We start from the raw sequence: 19,099 nt of genomic DNA on the forward strand, positions 1-19,099 counted from the left end.
CAACATTCTCAATTGCTTCTGGAACTAAAACTGTAGAGAGGTTAACAATTTATTAGCAATAACTTTTGCGTCAAATTATTTTGTTTCCTTTTTACTATTATTAAATTTTTTATGAAAGAATTGACAATAAGTAATAACTTTTTGCTCTAATAGCATATAATGGATTACGCCGGTCATACAGTGATAATTTTTTAATATTCAATTGGAAATTGGAAACTTTAATAGTTATAACATTAAATATAATAATGAAAAGTGACAATAATTGATTCATGCCAATAACTGCTTCATTATCATATGTTTTTAATAAATGTGTATATATTAACGTATATATGTGAACATATATGAATATATATATATATATATATATATATATATATATATATATATATATATATGTATATATATATATATACACATATATATATATATATATATATATATATATATAAATATATATATATATATACATATATATATATATATATATATATATATATATATGTATGTATACATATATATATATATATATATATATATATATATATATATATATATATATATATATATATATATATGTATACATACATATATATATATATATATATATATATATATATATATATATATATATATATATATATATATATATATATATATATATATATATATATATATATATATATATATATATGTATATATATAGCGATTCCACGGCTTAACAAAAAATATTTGACGTTTGACAAAAAACACGTAATTTTTATAAACTTTGCTCTGTTATATCTTTTTGTATGGTTAAGCCAGCGCCTTGAGGTTTTTTGCATCAGTTAGTGTTACTCAATTTCTTTCCAACCATATATAGAAAGTACTAAGCTTTGTATGGCTTCATTTATATATTACCCATATCTTAAGACCACTTTTCATAAAAAAACTTGCCGCGGGAACGTTTTTTTAAAACGAAGCTTTTGAAGGTAAGGATTCCTAAGATCTTAAACGCATCTAATTTTTATGAAACTTTCCATATTTATTAAAAAAAAGACGGGGAATCTAATGGAATCTGAACGTTTTTTAACATTTATACAAAAAAATATTTAGTTCTCAGCGTTTAAAAACTTCAAGGTTGATTTATATAGAAAAAAAAGCGTTTTTGAAAAACGTCCAGGTGGAAATGGCAAGTTTAGCCTTTCCTCTATTTAAAACAAGTATTTACTTAAGTTTACCTAAAGAATTGGTACTTAAGATTTGCATATATAAATTATGTGTATATATATATGCTTTGGTTCGCGTATTTAATGACGTTATCTGTTTTGCTTTTTTGCGTTTGTTTTGGTTAGATTATGAAAATTAAATTGAAAGTGAAAGTATAATTCTTAAAATTTTAATCAAATGAAAATACATCTTTTACTTTGTCCCAGGTAAAAGGTCTGCATTCTTCAAGAAAGTTAAAATCTTGATTTTTACTATTTTAGTTACAGGTTGCTCTTATTTAAACTGTTTTTTTCAAAACAAAAACCTAAAAATAGTATTCAACAAAAGCTTATGAAAATGGAGTTGTCTAAGAAATTCTTTATATCTTTTTATATTTATTTGCCTCTATTTGTTTGTTGATTAAATACTATGAACTCTTGTAATAATTATTTTTTAGGTGTTGACATTAACAATAGTCTCACCAAAATGGTTGCTCCATCTATAAGTCAAGAAAGTAAGTCAACAATATAAATTAGGAATACTGTAGCACGAATTTTTTTCCTTTTATTAATTCTATTTATTGAAACCAAAACAATCCACCCCTTATTTTTCTTTATGTCACTTAAATTAAGTTTAATTTTAATTTTAGTCTCTGACACTGTTATGGATTATCTTAATATTAATTGAGGCATTGTATCCCTCAAAAATTCAGATTTGGTTTTACAAATTTGTAAAGAAAAAGATAAATTTAACTTGACATGGCCAAATCTTTCAGTATTTTTTACATCCTTGTTTAAATACCCTATATCTAGAGTTATGCTAATCAAGTGCCTTCAAAAGTCAAAAGATTTTATTGCAAAAGTAAATCGTGCCAAAAATTTTGATTTAAGAAAGTATTTTTAAGGCTCTGCTTTATCTTTTATTGGTGCTTTTCCGGATGTTGCTGGTTTGTCACCTTCTGATGCTTGTTCTACCCCAACTTCTATCCACAATAGTGAAATTGTTCCAAATCAAATTACTGTTTCTGTATCTTCTGATTTAAACTTGCAAATTGCTAACGATGGTTTTTTGTGTTCTGTTACCCCAAACTCTATTGTATACACCCCTGTAGGAAATGATTCTGAAAATTTTCTTCTTGAAGCGCAAGTTAATGAAGTAAATCTGCCAGTTTCCAATTCAGATATAAAACTACCTATATTATCAGGTGATTTGGCCTATCAAATAAAAAAATACAAACAGAGAACTAATCGTCTTAAATTACAAAATGGACAAATTAATAAAAGATGTAATAAATATAAAAGAAAATATCAATCAATCTTGTCAAAATATAATGTCAGAAATGTCAACAAAAGAGAAGTTAGAAAGGATTGTAGGATTAACCAATTGTTGCAAAAAAATTTTAGATTAGAAAAAGAAATTGATTTGGCTAAAAAACGTTCAAAATCAGATCGACAAAAGGCATGGTATTTTAAGAAAAAAATTGAAAACACTGTTTTGAAGTCTGATGAAACTAATGATTCAATCTTAAAAGAGAGTTTAAATTACTTTGAAAGTCTTTCAGAAGAGCTGAAGGAAAGAGTTAACTTTTTTGAAAAAAATGTAATTGATGTTTTTGAAGAAGGTAAATATAATGATGAAATTCGCTCTGTAAATTATGACTTTTTAAGTAAAAATGTTTCTGTTAACAATGTTGAATCAGTTATAAGAACTGTACTACAAAAAATGGCTGGAATTTCATGTTGCACACTTCCAAAAAAATCTTTGGCTGCTGAATTTGTTAGTGAAATGAACCTTTTATCAAAAGTTCTGGTTAGAGAGGCTATATTGAATAGTACACACAATGTTCTTTATACAGATAGCACAAAGTATAATTTTAGAAAGATTGGTAGCTTTCAAGTCACAACGTCATCTGGAAGCTACACGTTTGGGATAGAAGATGTGTTTTCAGGCGAGGCACAATCTTATTTTGGAGAGCTAAAAAATTTACTCACTGATATGTCTCGGAAGCTTATTTTTTCGTTCAAATCTTTGAATGACAGATCTCACCATAAGTTAATTCAAGTTTTTTTAGCCAATTTATACATTGGAGAGAAGCAATTCTGCCTTTTGTCGTTGAAAACTCTGATCTACTTCCTTTAAATGAAAAAATAAAAATTTCTCAAATGCATCATGTTTTTGTGGCTTACATGTTATCCATAATTTAGGAATATATGCAGAAAAAGCAATCATAGAATAGGAAAAAGTGGTTGAGCAGGAAGGTAGTGTTCATGGTGGTTTTATAAATTCTTAAAACTCACGTACCTTTGAAATTTTGTATGAACTTTCAAAACTTACAAGCTATAGACATGGCGATCAACGGAACGGGAATACTGATGAATGGAGGGCATTTTTGCGTAAAAAGTTTTCAAAAAATTTTATGGTTTCATTTCTGCATCATCGGTTTAACATTATATTTTTACTTGGTGGAGCAACGTATTTTCATAAAGATCATCTTAAAGAATTTGTTTTTAATCTTGATGGTTCAAATTTCCTTCATGAATCAATTAGGCATGATATTGACAACATAATTTTTTATGCTTCAACCAGAGCTCTGGGAATTTTTAATAAACTGATATCAGGACCTCTTTTTTGTATTATTGAAGAGGAACGTCATATTTTTTCTTTAAATACCGTTTGGTCGCAAATGTTTAATTATTTTGTTTGTTGTTCTTCTGATGCATCAATAATGTTAAGTGGTTCTACATTTTTTGATGTCAAATATCTCACTAAGGATAAATTGTTTGATTATTTATTTTTTAACTGTAATGACCCACTTTTGGATGCCTTAACACAAGAGTGTCTTGAAGTTACAGTGACTCACAAAAGTGTTAAGTTTTTTAAACTATTTTAATAAAATTAGAAAATATTTGCAAATATTAATCATAAGAAAACAAATAATATATCAGTTTAAAGATAATTTCAAGCTCTACAATTGTAACAAAGAAGACCAACAATACATTAAAATTCAAAAGGAAATAATTTAGTTTCAAATTTTATTAAAAACTTAACACTTATGTGGCTGACAATGAATAGCTTTAAAAACATATGATGCCTTATGTTTCTTATGTCATTTTGTTTAAATATATCAATTAATGTTATAAAATATGCGATATTATGAATTTTTATGAATTTATATTATACTTTAGTCTTTATTCGTAGGTATGTTTTATGTTTAACTTTTAATTTTAGATATGACCAAATTAACAAAAATCCAAAGACGAGATTTGATAGAAGATGTTAAAAATAGTTTATCTTTATCGGCTATTGCGAAAAAATATTGTATCAGTCGAGTTAGAGTGCTACAAATCAAAAAAGAGGAAAATTTAAACATGAAAAGCACTCTAAATGGTCGGCGGCGGTGTTTGACAAATAGGGACGAAAGGATGATAATGCGTGATATAATCACCGATAAGGCTACAACAGCAGTGGACATATTGAAAATACATCCAGAGATAGCTGTGTGTTCTGAGACGATTAGGCGAGCCTTGCGGAGGCAAGGCTTAACATCAGCATTAAAAGTAAAAAAGCCATTGTTATCTCAGAGGCATAAAAAAAATCAATAAAACTTCGCCAATCAGCATATTGACTGGACTATCAGTGATTGGCGACAAGTAGTATTCTCCGACGAGTCAAAGATTAATAGACATTGGTCCGATGGTAAGCAGTGGTGCTGGAAAAGAAATAAAAGATGTTTGGATGATAATAATGTTAGTGGAGCTGTTAGGTTTGGTGGAGGGTCAATTATGATTTGGGGGTGTATCACCGCTGAGGGCCCAGGATATCTGACGAAAATTGAAGGCAATATGGATGCAGAACTATACTGTAACATTTTGGATGATGAGCTTCGTCAATCTTGTGCATATTATGATATTAATATTTCACGGATCGTATTCCAGCATGACAACGATCCAAAGGATACGTCCAAGAAAGTGAAGACATGGCTTATGGAAAATCAAATAAATGTTTTGCCATGGCCGGCACAATCACCGGATCTGAATCCGATCAAGAATATATGGGCATTATTAAAAAGAAGGCTTAATAAATATAAAGAACAGCAATCTGGAATGCTGGCCCTTTGGAATCGTGTTTCCGATGAATGGAATAGAATTTCAAAGGAGGAATGCCTTGCTGTGATAGATTCGATGCCTAAAAGGGTTCTCAAAGTCAAAAAAGCCAGAGGAGGATACACGAAATATTGACTGGATATTTGTTCATTGTCAGCCACATAAGTGTTAAGTTTTTAATAAAATTTGAAACTAAATTATTTCCTTTTGAATTTTAATGTATTGTTGGTCTTCTTTGTTATAATTGTAGAGCTTGAAATTATCTTTAAACTGATATATTATTTGTTTTCTTATGATTAATATTTGCAAATATTTTCTAATTTTATTAAAATAGTTTAAAAAACTTAACACTTTTGTGAGTCACTGTATATGTTGTTCGTGTTCAGTTATGATCCAGAGTCAGTTAAGAGACCAATTGCCTGGAGGGAAATATCACAATCCAGATGTTGCTGTCCTTGAGGAAACTCAAAACTGTCCGCGTACTAACATTGTGTCTGAACGTGACTTTGCTTTTTATGACCGCAGGTTAAAAATGAAACCTAACATGACAACAGTAGCTGCAGCTGGTGCCATCATGTTTAACAATAACAAAACAGCTGATTGGATATATGGGAAATCCCAGGAAGAATTGGCAAGGCTAGTTTTACTAGCAAGGCGAAATAGAAAAGGATATATCAGAAAGTACAGAGAAAAAAAAGCAAATATATTGCAGTACAAAATCAATGAGATGGACAAGCGCAACTTAGAAATAGAAGTAAAGGAACAAAAGGCAAGCGAAGAAAAAGAGTTTTTGACAACAGAAATTGGGAAGGATAGTGGTTTAATTTTGTGTAAAGAGGATATATAGCAAATCTTAGGTACTGAAAATGAAATTGTAATGATGTTGCAAAGACAAATTAGATTTCGAAAAAAATACTACAGCAAAAATTTCCAGAAAAGTGGCTACAGTTAGGAGAAAAGGTAAAAGGTAAAAATTACAAAAAATTTGGTATAGAGGCGTTAAAAACAAATCTGCTATCAATTTTTAAGTTTTTAAAAGATGCTCCAGAACAACGAGCAAATACAATAAAATGTTCAGTCATCAGACAGAATAATGAAAGACAAGAAATGTTGTTAACATTAAAAAAAAAAGGTCAGATTAGAGGGTGACACTAGATTATTAATGGAAACTAGAAAAATAATAAGAGCAGACACATCAAAGGGAGGGGTTTCAAAGTTTTTAGGAAAAAGAATTAAACATAAAATGGTAGATGAAGATGGCAAGGATGTATGATAGTCAGGGCTCGTAGTGAGAGTTTTAGATGACAATGAATTTGATGATGAATGCGAGTTTGAGATACTATATGACGGATTTGAGGATAAATACGATATTGAGTTAGTCAAAGAGTAGAGGATGAAATGTGTTGTGATAGAGGGAAAGGCTGATGGTTATGTGGAGGGCGAAATTCGAAAAAAACAAAAATGTTGCTAATATTGTTTTTGACGCAATGTCAATTCAACTTCAATTTATTGCATTTATATTTGCTATTATTGTTATTATTCAATTTAATGTCTTTATGTTTGTAATCTGTTTGGTCATCTGGAGCGGTGTTTGCGTACCCACAATTCTTTATATGTATATTTGTTAACTGTTGGACCTCTGCAGCCATGACAACACACTGGTAAGTTATGCTTTCTATTTTTACGCTGATGTACCATTAATATATCTATCCTTGTGTTTAGGTATTTGTGAGTCATTATATGTATATTTTTGTAGGTGCATCTACAAGTCATAATATGAATACCTGTCTTCTGTTCACCTCTACAGCGGTGTTGATCTACTGATAAGTAATTATTTTTATGTTTGTGTTTACGCACCCGTAAGTCATTATATGTATGTTTGTATTTATGTACCCGTCAGTCATTTTGTGTATGTTTGTGTTCTGTTGGACCTCTGGAGCGGTGTTGACGCACCCGTAAGTCACTATATGTATGTTTGTGTTTATGTACCGGTTAGTCATTTTGTGTATGTTTGTGTTCTGTTGGACCTCTAGAGCGGTGTTGACGCACCCGTAATTCACTATATTTATGTATGTGTTTATGTACCGGTTAGTCATTATGTGTATGTTTGTGTTCTGTCGGACCTCTGGAGCGGTGTTGACGCACCCGTAAGTCAATATATGTAAGTTTCTGTTTATGCACCTGTAAGTCATTATATGTAAGTTTATGTTCTGTTGGAATTATATGTATGTCTGTGTTCTCTGGCACAGCATTTATGCACGCGTAAGTCATTATATGTATATTTACGTTTTGTTAAAGAAAAAAAAAGTTTTTAGACCATGAAGGATTATATACAGTAAACAGATGCTGAATGATTAGTCACATAAATAAGAATTTTTGTAGCACTTAGGGACAGTCACAGTAAAAGGATGAGACCTAATTGAATGATAAGTAATACAAGAATAAATTTTAGCAGATGACATAAGAGACACTAGCTCCTTAAAACATCACCCTTTATAGTATTTCTAGAAAAGAGTTAATCCTAGAAGACGAAGGGTAGATGACTAATGGAGTACATTATTGTTAATAAATATAGGGAGATCAGATTATGGCGATAACGATTAGCTGAAAAAAACTAAGTTTTCTTTGAGTTAAAGTTTACCAGCCACTGTGAGCCTAATGCTGTAGCAGAAGTGAGATCCTTTTTAAGCTCAAATGCCCCCTTTAAGCAATCAGAGAGTGTTGCGTTCTTATCAAGGCAGGAATAAATGGTAGTATCAGCTGTAAAATGAGGCGATTGAAATCCATAGTAATGATCAGAAAGTAAGTTTTTAGATTCGAGAGGAGAGCATAAGTGTTTGTTAATTAAAGATTCAAAACCCTTGCTTATAATTAGACCATTAGATATATCTACCTTCTTCAAAAAAGTTAATTACATGTTACAAATTAAAATTTCTCTATTTGATAGGTGAAATCACCAGATAATATAGGTAGTATCCAAATTGGAAACTGGAAGATTCTCTTGATTAAATTGCGTTTTAATAAGAAGGTTTTTAGAACCATTTTCTATAGGGATATATGCAATAGAAGTTGGGGTAACAGCACGAAAAGTCATCACTAGCAATTTTCAAAGTTAAATCAGAAGGTACAAAAACAGTAATTTGATTGGGAACAATTTCACTATTGTGGATAGAAGTAGGGGTAGAGCAAGCATCAGAAGGTAACTACTTTTAAAGTTGGAAGTTACTGGAAGAGCCTAGATGAAGTATATAAATATATTTTTTTCTTTTGTTATTCACATCCTCAAGGCCAAGAAGGCCACTACAGATGAGGAGGCTACTTAATAGTGGTTATAACCCTCTCTCAACTCTATAACTCCGAAACACGAACCTCGACGAACAAGGCCGCTGCTCGGAGAAACAAGTTGAGCGCGGTACTACCAGGGACGTGGTAGGGATCGAACTCGGAACCTCTCGCTTATGAAGCGAGCGTTTTACCACGACACCACTACTGCATATATAGCTAGATAACAATTAACAGACAACTTAAAAAATTGCAAAAAGATGGGTAAGTCCATCGTGCCAGACTTTATCGAAAGCCTTTGATATCCAGAGCAGTAGAATTTGCCTAACCACCTCTATGTAATGCTATGTAGTACCATTCTGTAATAACAGTTAGCAAGTCAGTTCTAAAACAAGATTATTGAAATCCATTTGTTTCTTATGTCATCTGCAAATAGAGCCAGCTTTAAGCTTTTCAGGATAATCACTAGTTTTGGTTAAAAGTTAACCCATTACTTAGTGACACTAGTGTGACTTAGGAGCGTTTAGTGCCACAGGGTCTGTTTGTTTTGTGATTGTGATGTTATTGTTGTGATGTTTTGTGGTGATAGACAACTTGGCTTACCTTCTCGATGGTGTCTATTGTTAAAAATGATTATTAGTTTGTTTCGTTACTGAAACTTGCTACTTCCAATCATTCACTAAAAGCCAAGAAATAAGTTTTTGAATAAAAACATTTTTCTATGTTATTTTCATTTTTTTTTTTATCTTAGGCGTTTTCATAGGTTCACATAAGCAATCTTAAAGAGTAAGTTTCTTATTTTATACTTATTTAGTTTTAAATGTTTTTAATTTATATATTTTTAAAATGAATTAACAAAATATTTTTAACACGTTATTGTGTATCTGTGTTTCTAATAATAATAATATTTTTACATTTTTAGATATAATTTCTGCTGTTATACCTGCCTATTGCAGTTGTAAGTACTCCAAATTTCAAAAAGTTCGTTTGCTGTAAGTTAATTTCATTAAAAAATTAAATTTTAACTTTATTGAAGAATCTTCTGTCTGTTAAATAGGTTATTCTGAATAATTTCGACAGATTTTAATGCCCTTTTGTAGTAATTTACTGACCGTCTGTAAATTATACAATAATTTCAAAATGATGTATGATTTGGATTCCATGATTCCTTTATGCATATTTGTATGGTGTAATTATAATAAAACCCTAAATTTTATTTTCCAAAACTAAGTAAATAAGTGAAAACCATCAGTCTGTAAAATAGATGATTCTGGTTAATCTCGTCAGATGAATAAAAATGGGACCCTTATGAAAAATTTCGAATCAAATTTAATAACGGTTGAAAAATATCAAATATATTCAAAGTATGCCCAGTTGGTTTGGGTAGCCCTTTTGCAGTAATTTACTGACTGGTCTGTAAATTATACAATGATTTCAAAATGAATTACTATTTGGATTCCATGGTTCCTTTATGCACATTTGTATGGTGTTATTATAATATAACCCCAAATTTTATTTTCTAAAACTAAGTATATAAGTGAAAACCCTCAGTCTGTAAAATAGATGATTCTGGTAAATCTCGTCAGTTGAACAAAAAAATTTTGGGGTATTTTATTTTCTTATAGTTGTTGGATCACTATGGAAAATTTAAAGTCAAATGTAATAATGGTTTAAAAGTTATTCTTAAGTTAATATGACACCAAAACTAAGTAAATAAGTTAAAACTCACAGTCTGTAAATAGACAAATCTGGTCAATCCCGACTGAATTAAATAAAAATATATTGGTATTTTATTTTCTTATAGTTGGTGAATCAATATAGAAAATTTCAAGTCAAATGTAATAACAGTTCAAAAGTTATTCAAATGTCTATATGATCCAAAATACTCTCTTTTTCGGTGCCATAACACTGCAAATTTTCCATACTTAAGCCCTATACCTTTCGTCAAAAAATCATCAATTTTTGCACTACAAAAAATTCAATAACTTTAGATCCGCTTAACTTCAAAGGTCGAACCCCTCATTTTTTAAGTCAGGTCAAGCTCTATGCGATGATATAAATTATATATGTTTTTTTAGATTATATATATATATATATATATATATATATATATATATATATATATATATATATATATATATATATATATATATGCTGTAATATATGCAATTAAACTACAGCAATAATAGTAATAACGTAGATTATTTGGCATATGCCAAATAACCAACATAAATTTTTATTAATATTAAAAACTTACATAGATTATTTGGCATAAACAGTGTTTTAACTTAAAAAGACTTTAATACAATATAGTTTAAATAACATTCGAAGTAACGGTTGAATTTTAACATAATTGTAAATAGTGTTGTTATAAGCACACTATTATTAAAATATATATTAGTATAATCATTATAGTAAACAATATATTAAGGCATAAAAATAAATAGTGTGAAGACAAAATTGTATAATACCATTATAATAACGGTATTATACACGTTTGTCTTAACGTGCTGTTTCTTTTTATGCCTTAATACATTGTTTTCTATAGACTAATAAACAATATTTTTGTATAAAAAAATTAATATATTGTTAAATTATTTTAAAAAACCTGTTAAATATACTTACATTTGAATACATTTTTGTTTAATTATTCAATTTACAAAATATTAATTAAATGGTAATAAGTATAATATCAGCCAGATTTTTTCTATTATAAACAACGAAAACAAAACTATTTTACTGAAATTTACTGAAAAGAAAACTTTTGGCTAAGCAATCCGCGCATTTAAAAATTGTTCCTTTAACTTTAAAAATCGTTCCTATGATTTCAAAAATCGTGCCTATTCAAAAAACGTTCCTGTGCATCTCAAAAATCGTTCCTATGGTTTCAAAAATCGCTCCGTCCACATACTTATTATTACTATTATTATTGTTATTATTGCTATTATTATTATTATTATTATTATTATTATTTTTATTATTTTAATTATTATCATTATTACCGTGAACGCTCTATATAAGCAACTAACATTTGAATCAGTTTCAAAAAAAGTTTCTTACTAGAGAAATAAATAGGAGTGTAACGAAATGGAAATTTTGATTTCCGGCCAGAACGAGAATTTTATTTATGCAATTTTTTACCATCAAGAATGAAAGTGAGAGCCTGCACCTCATCATCATGGCTATAAAATATATATTTATAGCCTGTAATATATATATACAACTTACTTCATTAATTTGATTCTTGTTTCATTTATATCTAATATTTTGTTTTTATTTGTATTCTTATAATTTTTTTCATTAAAAGTTTTAACATGATAATATATATACTTAAATTTATTTATTTGTTTTCTATTTATCCATTTTAGGTTAAAATTGAATTAATTACTGTATTAGGCATTCTATATTTTTTAACTATTTAAAATTTAAGTTAAATTTAAAATGAGACTATTTTCAGAGGCAGGTAATATTTAGATAAAAAAATAGCTAGTTTATTGCCTAAAACTGGATAACATCTCTTTTTGCACCACAGTATTCCTAAACTTCCAGAAATCCTTCCATAATCTATTATTGCACATAAAATTACATTGTATTTGTTTAAATAAAAGGGTAAAAAATTCTTCATTTCCCTGTTGGACAATAGTTTTTTGATTTAACTTACACAGCCTGTGTCACATTTCTTAAAAAAAAAGTAAAAAGTAAATTCCAGCCTTGCGTCCTGAAAATATTGTACAAACTCCGGCCGGAATGGAATTCCAGTACATCCCTAGAAAAAAAAAATACAACAATACTAACCGTCTCACAGTGACCCAGATTAAGTTAAAAGCGGCAAAAATTACTTAACTATTAACAACATGTACATTAAGCTTATACTATGCATCAAAATGGGGTTTTTGGGGTCAAGGAATTCGAATTAGCAACTTAAATTTTTTTTTACATGCACTTATTACCCGTATAATGCACATGTACGCGTCAAAACACGCGTTAGAGGACTTTAAAATTTATAAATAATGTTTTTAGTAAAAAACTTAGCTTCCTTGACCCAAAATATAACATTATTTTATTATTACACAAACGCTCGCGCACGCGTTAAAGACTTGCACACGCGTTCAACGCGCGCGAATTTGCTAAATGCGCGCAGACGCCTAACAAAGCGCGTTATGAGTCTTTAACGCAATCTATAATACAAAAATAAACAAGTCAGAATATTAAAATCTTTTTACAATTTAAATTACTAATAAGTTCACTACTTCTGGAGGCAAAGTTCTTCCTTGATAACTCCTGTGATTTACAAATGAAATGCCTGAGATTTTTGGATCCGATCTAATCAAAAGGTAGTGCATCTGATCTTTCATTGTGTTAATTCTTGATATTTTTGTCGTGTGGTGTAACCTCACATTTTGGATTTGCTTGTTTAGACTTTCCTGAGCTTCCTCAGAGTATTGGGCATTTGGCAAATCAAATTGCTTTGAAATGGAGCAACCATGTATCAGAATTTTGTGAACACTGGGTGGCATTATATACCAACCATATTTATTAACTATTATTTTAGCTGTATCAGTACAATAAACTTCAAATTGATTACTATCGATATGGTACCCAGAGGATATTGTAATAAGGACAATGTGCATTCTCTTTATAACTTCCGTATCAACCCCTGTTATTTCAGAGAAAATCGCAGAGTTCTCAAATGCTCTTCTTAAAGTATTTCCATCATTGCTATTACCAAATGCTACTTTGGGCTGGTCAACAATGAGACTCAACTTTACTCTGAACTTTGATTTAATAAAATTCTTCTTTAAATTTACAGTAAGCTTCGATTTTTCAGTTCTGGCTTGAAACTTCTGGATTTCCATTTTATAACCTAAATGTAAGATGAATTCAAAAGATCTTATCCAACAGTGCAAATTTGAAATACCTAGTTTAAGGGCTTTCTCATTAACAGGCTTTTTTTTTAACTAATTCTATATCATTCATCTCTTTGGGCTTACAACCACACACATTACAAGACTGAGTTGACTTTGTGTCAGTCAATTTATTACTTTTCCATCAAACATGGTCATATCAATTTTAAAAGTAACCTTAATAGTTATTACTGCACCAGCAATATTCAAATCTGTTGAGAAGGGTTTTAACTGATTAATTTGAGTTTAAAGATCAGCTTCTTCTTCTTTGCACAACTCTGATGTCTCTTTTTTATATTGCAGGTGAAGAGGTCTACAAAAATGGCAGCTAGAACTTTTAGAATTTATCCAAAAGTCAATTTTTTCAACTTTAAACAGAAGAGGTACAATAGCTGTGCTAAACAGGGTATCTTCTTGCTTTGATTCTTCAGTAAAATTAAAGCTATCAAATTTTTGTTTGTAAATACTTTGACTTGAAGCTCCATCAAACCCAATTTTCACATACAAAATTCTATTCATCTCAACTTTACAACTTTCCTTTAAATCAATCATATCTATAATCCTAGTAACTGTATGATTTAGCATACTTTGTAATGAACATTTTGCTGACATTTTATTAAATTGAATACCTTCAGGATAACATTTCAGCTTTTCTTCCCCAAGTTTATTAGGACTAGGATATATTTTTACATTGTGAGAAAGAGCTGAATTTCTCAACATTTGGTATTGTGAATCACTTAAGTCAGTTTGCGTTTTCAGAGCAAGAGCCTCCTCTAGTTTCATAGTTGTTGGAGTCAAGGAATCAATACTTCTTCTCATCTGGGCTACATCAACACATTTAGAAGTTCTCTTCAAAATATAAGCTGAATCGTTTTCTTCTGCTGATTTAGCACTCTTTGATGCAGCAAGAGATAGAGCTACATGGTGTTCATTAGCTAAATCTGCAATCTTTGCTCTTTTACTTTTTTCACAAAGATCTCCCCATTCCTTAATTGGTCTTCCAGATCTATGATGAAAAGATAATTAATGAGATTTTTCCGAGCCAATTATTTTCGTACTTTAAAAACTTTTCATAGTTTCTACAATATTTTTAAAGCTTATTTTTCACTTTCGAAATAAAAATCTGTACAATTCTATTTAGTTCACCAAATTTATCTTTAAGAATTATTTCGGACTTTTTGATAAATTCATTAAGTATTTCAGGAAGTGCTTCGTTATTTGTTTCAGATTCGCGAATTTTTAAATATAAATCCAACCTTTTCATTTCACTTTTAAAGCTTAATTTTTTTTTTCCAAATAATATTATGATTAGATTTCTTTTATTTTCAAAATAGAAGGTAAATACTAGATTGTATATTATTACACAAGCGTCCGAAAACTATTTTTAAATTAGAAAGGGAGGGGCGGTGTTACATTTGACAAAACTATGCATAAATCAATTTAAAATATCTCCTTAAGGAGCAGGAAGTTGCAGCAAATATTGCAGAGTTTACTTGGCTATAGATTAGTGGTTTTATTTCACTTAAATTGAACGTGGAACAACGTGGAACTTTTTTTTGGCTGGCACTTATGTTTAAACTTGTGTACTAAAATTTTAATTTTTGAAAGAAAAATTAAAAAAAACTTATTTTTTAAATCTAAAAAAAAAAAGTAAATAAATTTTAAATATCTAAGCACTCATTACTTTAACAAAAATAATAATAAAGTTTTGTATGGAGGTGGAAAATAAGGTTGCTTACAAGATAACCAAACCTTAAATTTTCATAATTTTATGGTGATAAATTTAACTTTTTACGCATATATCCCTTTAAAATTACACAATAATAATATCTATAAAATTATTTAAAGTTGATTTTAGACCAAAAAGTAGTTTACTTTAACATTTTAAGTCTAAAAATTATAAAACTTCCACTTTTTTTTTCGGACTTTTTGCCATTTTTAGGTTAATCTGGGTCACTGTGCGTCTGGAAAAGATTATTTCTTTTACTAACTAAACTGTGTAGAAAAAATAAATTCAGTTTTATTTTGGAAAAGAAAGTATTTTATTATTATTATCATTTAAGCCTTGTTAATAATTTTTTTTTTTCAATAAAATTAAACAATCAAATTTTATTTAATGTTTGGTTTTGGTACAGCGCTAATTGCCAAAACAAACAAAAAACATACCTTTATTTATGATAGCTTTTTCTCTTGTTTTTAGTAACAAAAGAACCTCTTCTAGGGTAATTCATTTTCTTTTGCCTACTCTATCACCGTATTAAAAGAATTTATAATATCATTAACGTTTTTTTTGAAGACATCAGACGTTTTTATATTTCCTTTAACAGGAATAGTTTCACTTTCTACTTTATTTTCAGGATATTCTTGAAGGTTAAGTAGATGATTTGCCTTGCTTGTTTTGCTTGCCCTCTCTATAGTTTTAGGATCTGCTAAATTACAATCATTAAATATCGAACTATATAATCTTGCCAAAGGAGTATCATTTTCTGAAAAGTGATTGAAAGGAATGTTGTATTGAATATCATCTCTTGTCGGAAAAAGATGTTTAAATGAGTTTTATATTACTGACACAGGAATTTTATGCTTGCACCACTAAATAAACAACATTATTCAAATTTATGTCTTTAGTTCTGAAACTTTTCCATATTCTTCATCATCATGAAGCAACGAGGAGATTTTGATTTCCCTTTTACGTCAAATCTAATTAATGCGTACTTGTAGCGTTTACGCATGGCGTAGTTGTTACTCTATCTTTCATTGCTTTTCTTCCAGAAGCGGATTTTTCAAAATTTGTAACTTTAGTTTTATTGGGCTAGCCTTTATAGGCGAGACCAGTTTCGTCATAACTTTATATTTTTTCAGGCAAAAAGCCATTTTCAGTAATATAATTTTAAATTTATTTTTAAATGAATTACCTAGCTCCAAATTGCAAGACATACTTTCTCCACAAGCGGAAAAATTCTTTTTTTAAATTTGTTAACCATCCATTAATTGGTAAAAAAATTTTAAATCCATTATTTAATCTATTTACATTCGAGTTCTTTTAATTTTATCACTTTAATTGGAACTAAATTGTTTAATTGTTGCCGCTCCAAGAACCAAGAAATCACTGTATCGTCAAGTTCACTATATATTATTGTCTTCATTTGCTTAATCTTACTCTGATTCACATACGTTTCGGTTGCATATTCTTCAAACTTAATTTATTTTATTTTACTCTACTTATTGTAGATTTAACCACTTTTTATTCGTTGCAAATGTCCTTTGTTTTCTTACCACTGTCAATGTACTTTAAAATGTTTAGTTTATTAACGATAACGATAATGAACGTCTTTTTTTTCTCCTTATGCATATTTTGTAGTTAAAATAAACGCTCAAAAATATTAATTAAATAATTTATTAATTAACAGAAACTAACGGTGTTCAAGTAACTAGTCTATTTAACAGAAATTTATTTCAATAATGACAGCACAAAACACAAAAGTATTCCAATAGCAGAAGTTTTTACAATTTGATATTGATTTTTTTAAACTTGAGGTTGAGTTAATTATTTATTAATTAACATGAACTAAAAGAATTCAAGTAATTATTCTATTTTAACAGAAATTTATTTCAATACTGGCAGCACAAAACACAAACATATTCCATTAACAGAAACTTTTACAATTTGAGGTTATGTTGTTGTTAACAGGTGATTTTACTTCTGAATTAGCCTAAACTTAACTCAAATGTTTAGCTTTGAAAAAATAAGTTGCTTAAACAGAACAGTTGAACTAAAAAAAGTTGCTTTTATAAAAGGTTGCTTGTAAAGAATGTTGCTTATAGAGAGGTTGCTTATAAAGAATATTCTTTTTATTATTATTTTCATCTTTTTTAATATTTGTATGATGTAGTACTTAGGTATTTACCTTGTGTAAGTACTTATATATCTATGAAACTCCTTGAAATATTAAAACCTCTTTTCAGAACATATTTGCTTTGATTTTTTTTGTCTTTACAATCTACTTTAACTATGAATATATTTAAAAATCAGACATGAACAATTTGTTAATAGCTATTGTTAACAACATTGCTTAATGGCTGTTTATTTAACTTTATATCATTTTCTATTGTTAATAACATAAAGTTTCTTAATGGCACCTTGCCTATTTGTTTTTTATTTGTGTGCTTAGACTGTGTTAAAATGCAATTTAGCTTGTTTATGAATAAGTTAAGTATGTATAACATGATTTATTAAAATTTATATTTATATAAGTTACAAAAAAGTTACGGAAATAGTATTACTATATCAGTTACATAGTGATAGATATTGTGACAAGACTTTTAGTTTGTTTTTTTTTAAGAATTTTATACTTTCTTTTATAATGATGGCATTGTTTGTGGTTAAATCTCTACAGTTTTCCAAATGAAGGGGAAAATGACAAATGTGTCTATTATTGATGCCACCATAGCACAAAATTTTAGGCAACAATGAATACTGTTGAAATATTTATAAAAAATCCCAGCTAACGATTTAAAAATACTATTTGCATATTTAGTTTGATATTAAGGTCCAATAAGTACAATAAAACAAAGACTATCTTTATAAGTCTTGGAAAACAAAAGATATGCATTTTATATTTGAATCTTCGTGTGGTAAAAATTAATTTTTAATTTTTCTATTAAATTTTTAAATTTTTTTAACCATTATTTTAATCTTTTTTTAAATTTAATTGTTCAAAATACAAGCACCTAAGTCACTTTCCAATAACATTGTTATTAGCTTATATTGAATGACCTCTGTTTCTGTAGTATTATATTTAAAAGTATACTTTTAAATATAATACTACAGTAACATTTACAGCCTACGAGTAATTTATTACAAGAAAGCTAAGATATGGTAAGGCATTTGATGTCTTTTTGGCAGAACTGCGCAAGCTATCTACCTTAATTGGTGGGCTACCAGAAAAAGCTATTGTGTGTGTCTTTGTTTCTGGACTTCCTGAAGAAGTTTGACGGATGTTAAGATCAGGTTCTCGTATCAATAATTTTACAGCTACACAAACTCTCGGATAAACACTACCACTCATAATTGTGTAGCGTAATAAAATTTATAAAAGATTTCAGTTATATGAATATAAGAGCTCGGTATTCAACAGTTTCATTCAAGAAACGAAATTGATAATTGAAAAGTTGCATTTTCTAGATTTTTCTCTGGCAAATTTTTTTAACAATGTCATCAAATGAAAGTATTCTGGTCACCTCACTTTTAATATTTATAATTCTGGTCACCTCACTCAATACTCACCAAAGAAAGCATGTCGAACCGTTCTTGATTAATTCTAATGCGACATATTGTTTTATACGCTTTAATTGCGAGAAACTTCTTTCTCCTGTACAATTTGCCACCATTAAGATGAAGTAAGTTCTAAACTACTACAACAACCATTCAAAGCTACTACAACATTTGGAAACCGTCTTTGAGCAAAATGCGGTACATTACCAACTCCTTGCTTGTTTTTGTATCATCAGAATTCATTTGCGTGACTGCGTATGACTAAAATTAAACCATTTCCTCTTCCAAGCTGACTTCAATGTCATTGGAGTAATGCGCTGCTATAGTATTAAAATGTTCTTTCAATTCCA

The sequence above is a fragment of the Hydra vulgaris genome, chromosome 02 (genome assembly GCF_038396675.1).
Source record: "Hydra vulgaris chromosome 02, alternate assembly HydraT2T_AEP".
Classification (NCBI taxonomy): domain Eukaryota; kingdom Metazoa; phylum Cnidaria; class Hydrozoa; order Anthoathecata; family Hydridae; genus Hydra; species Hydra vulgaris.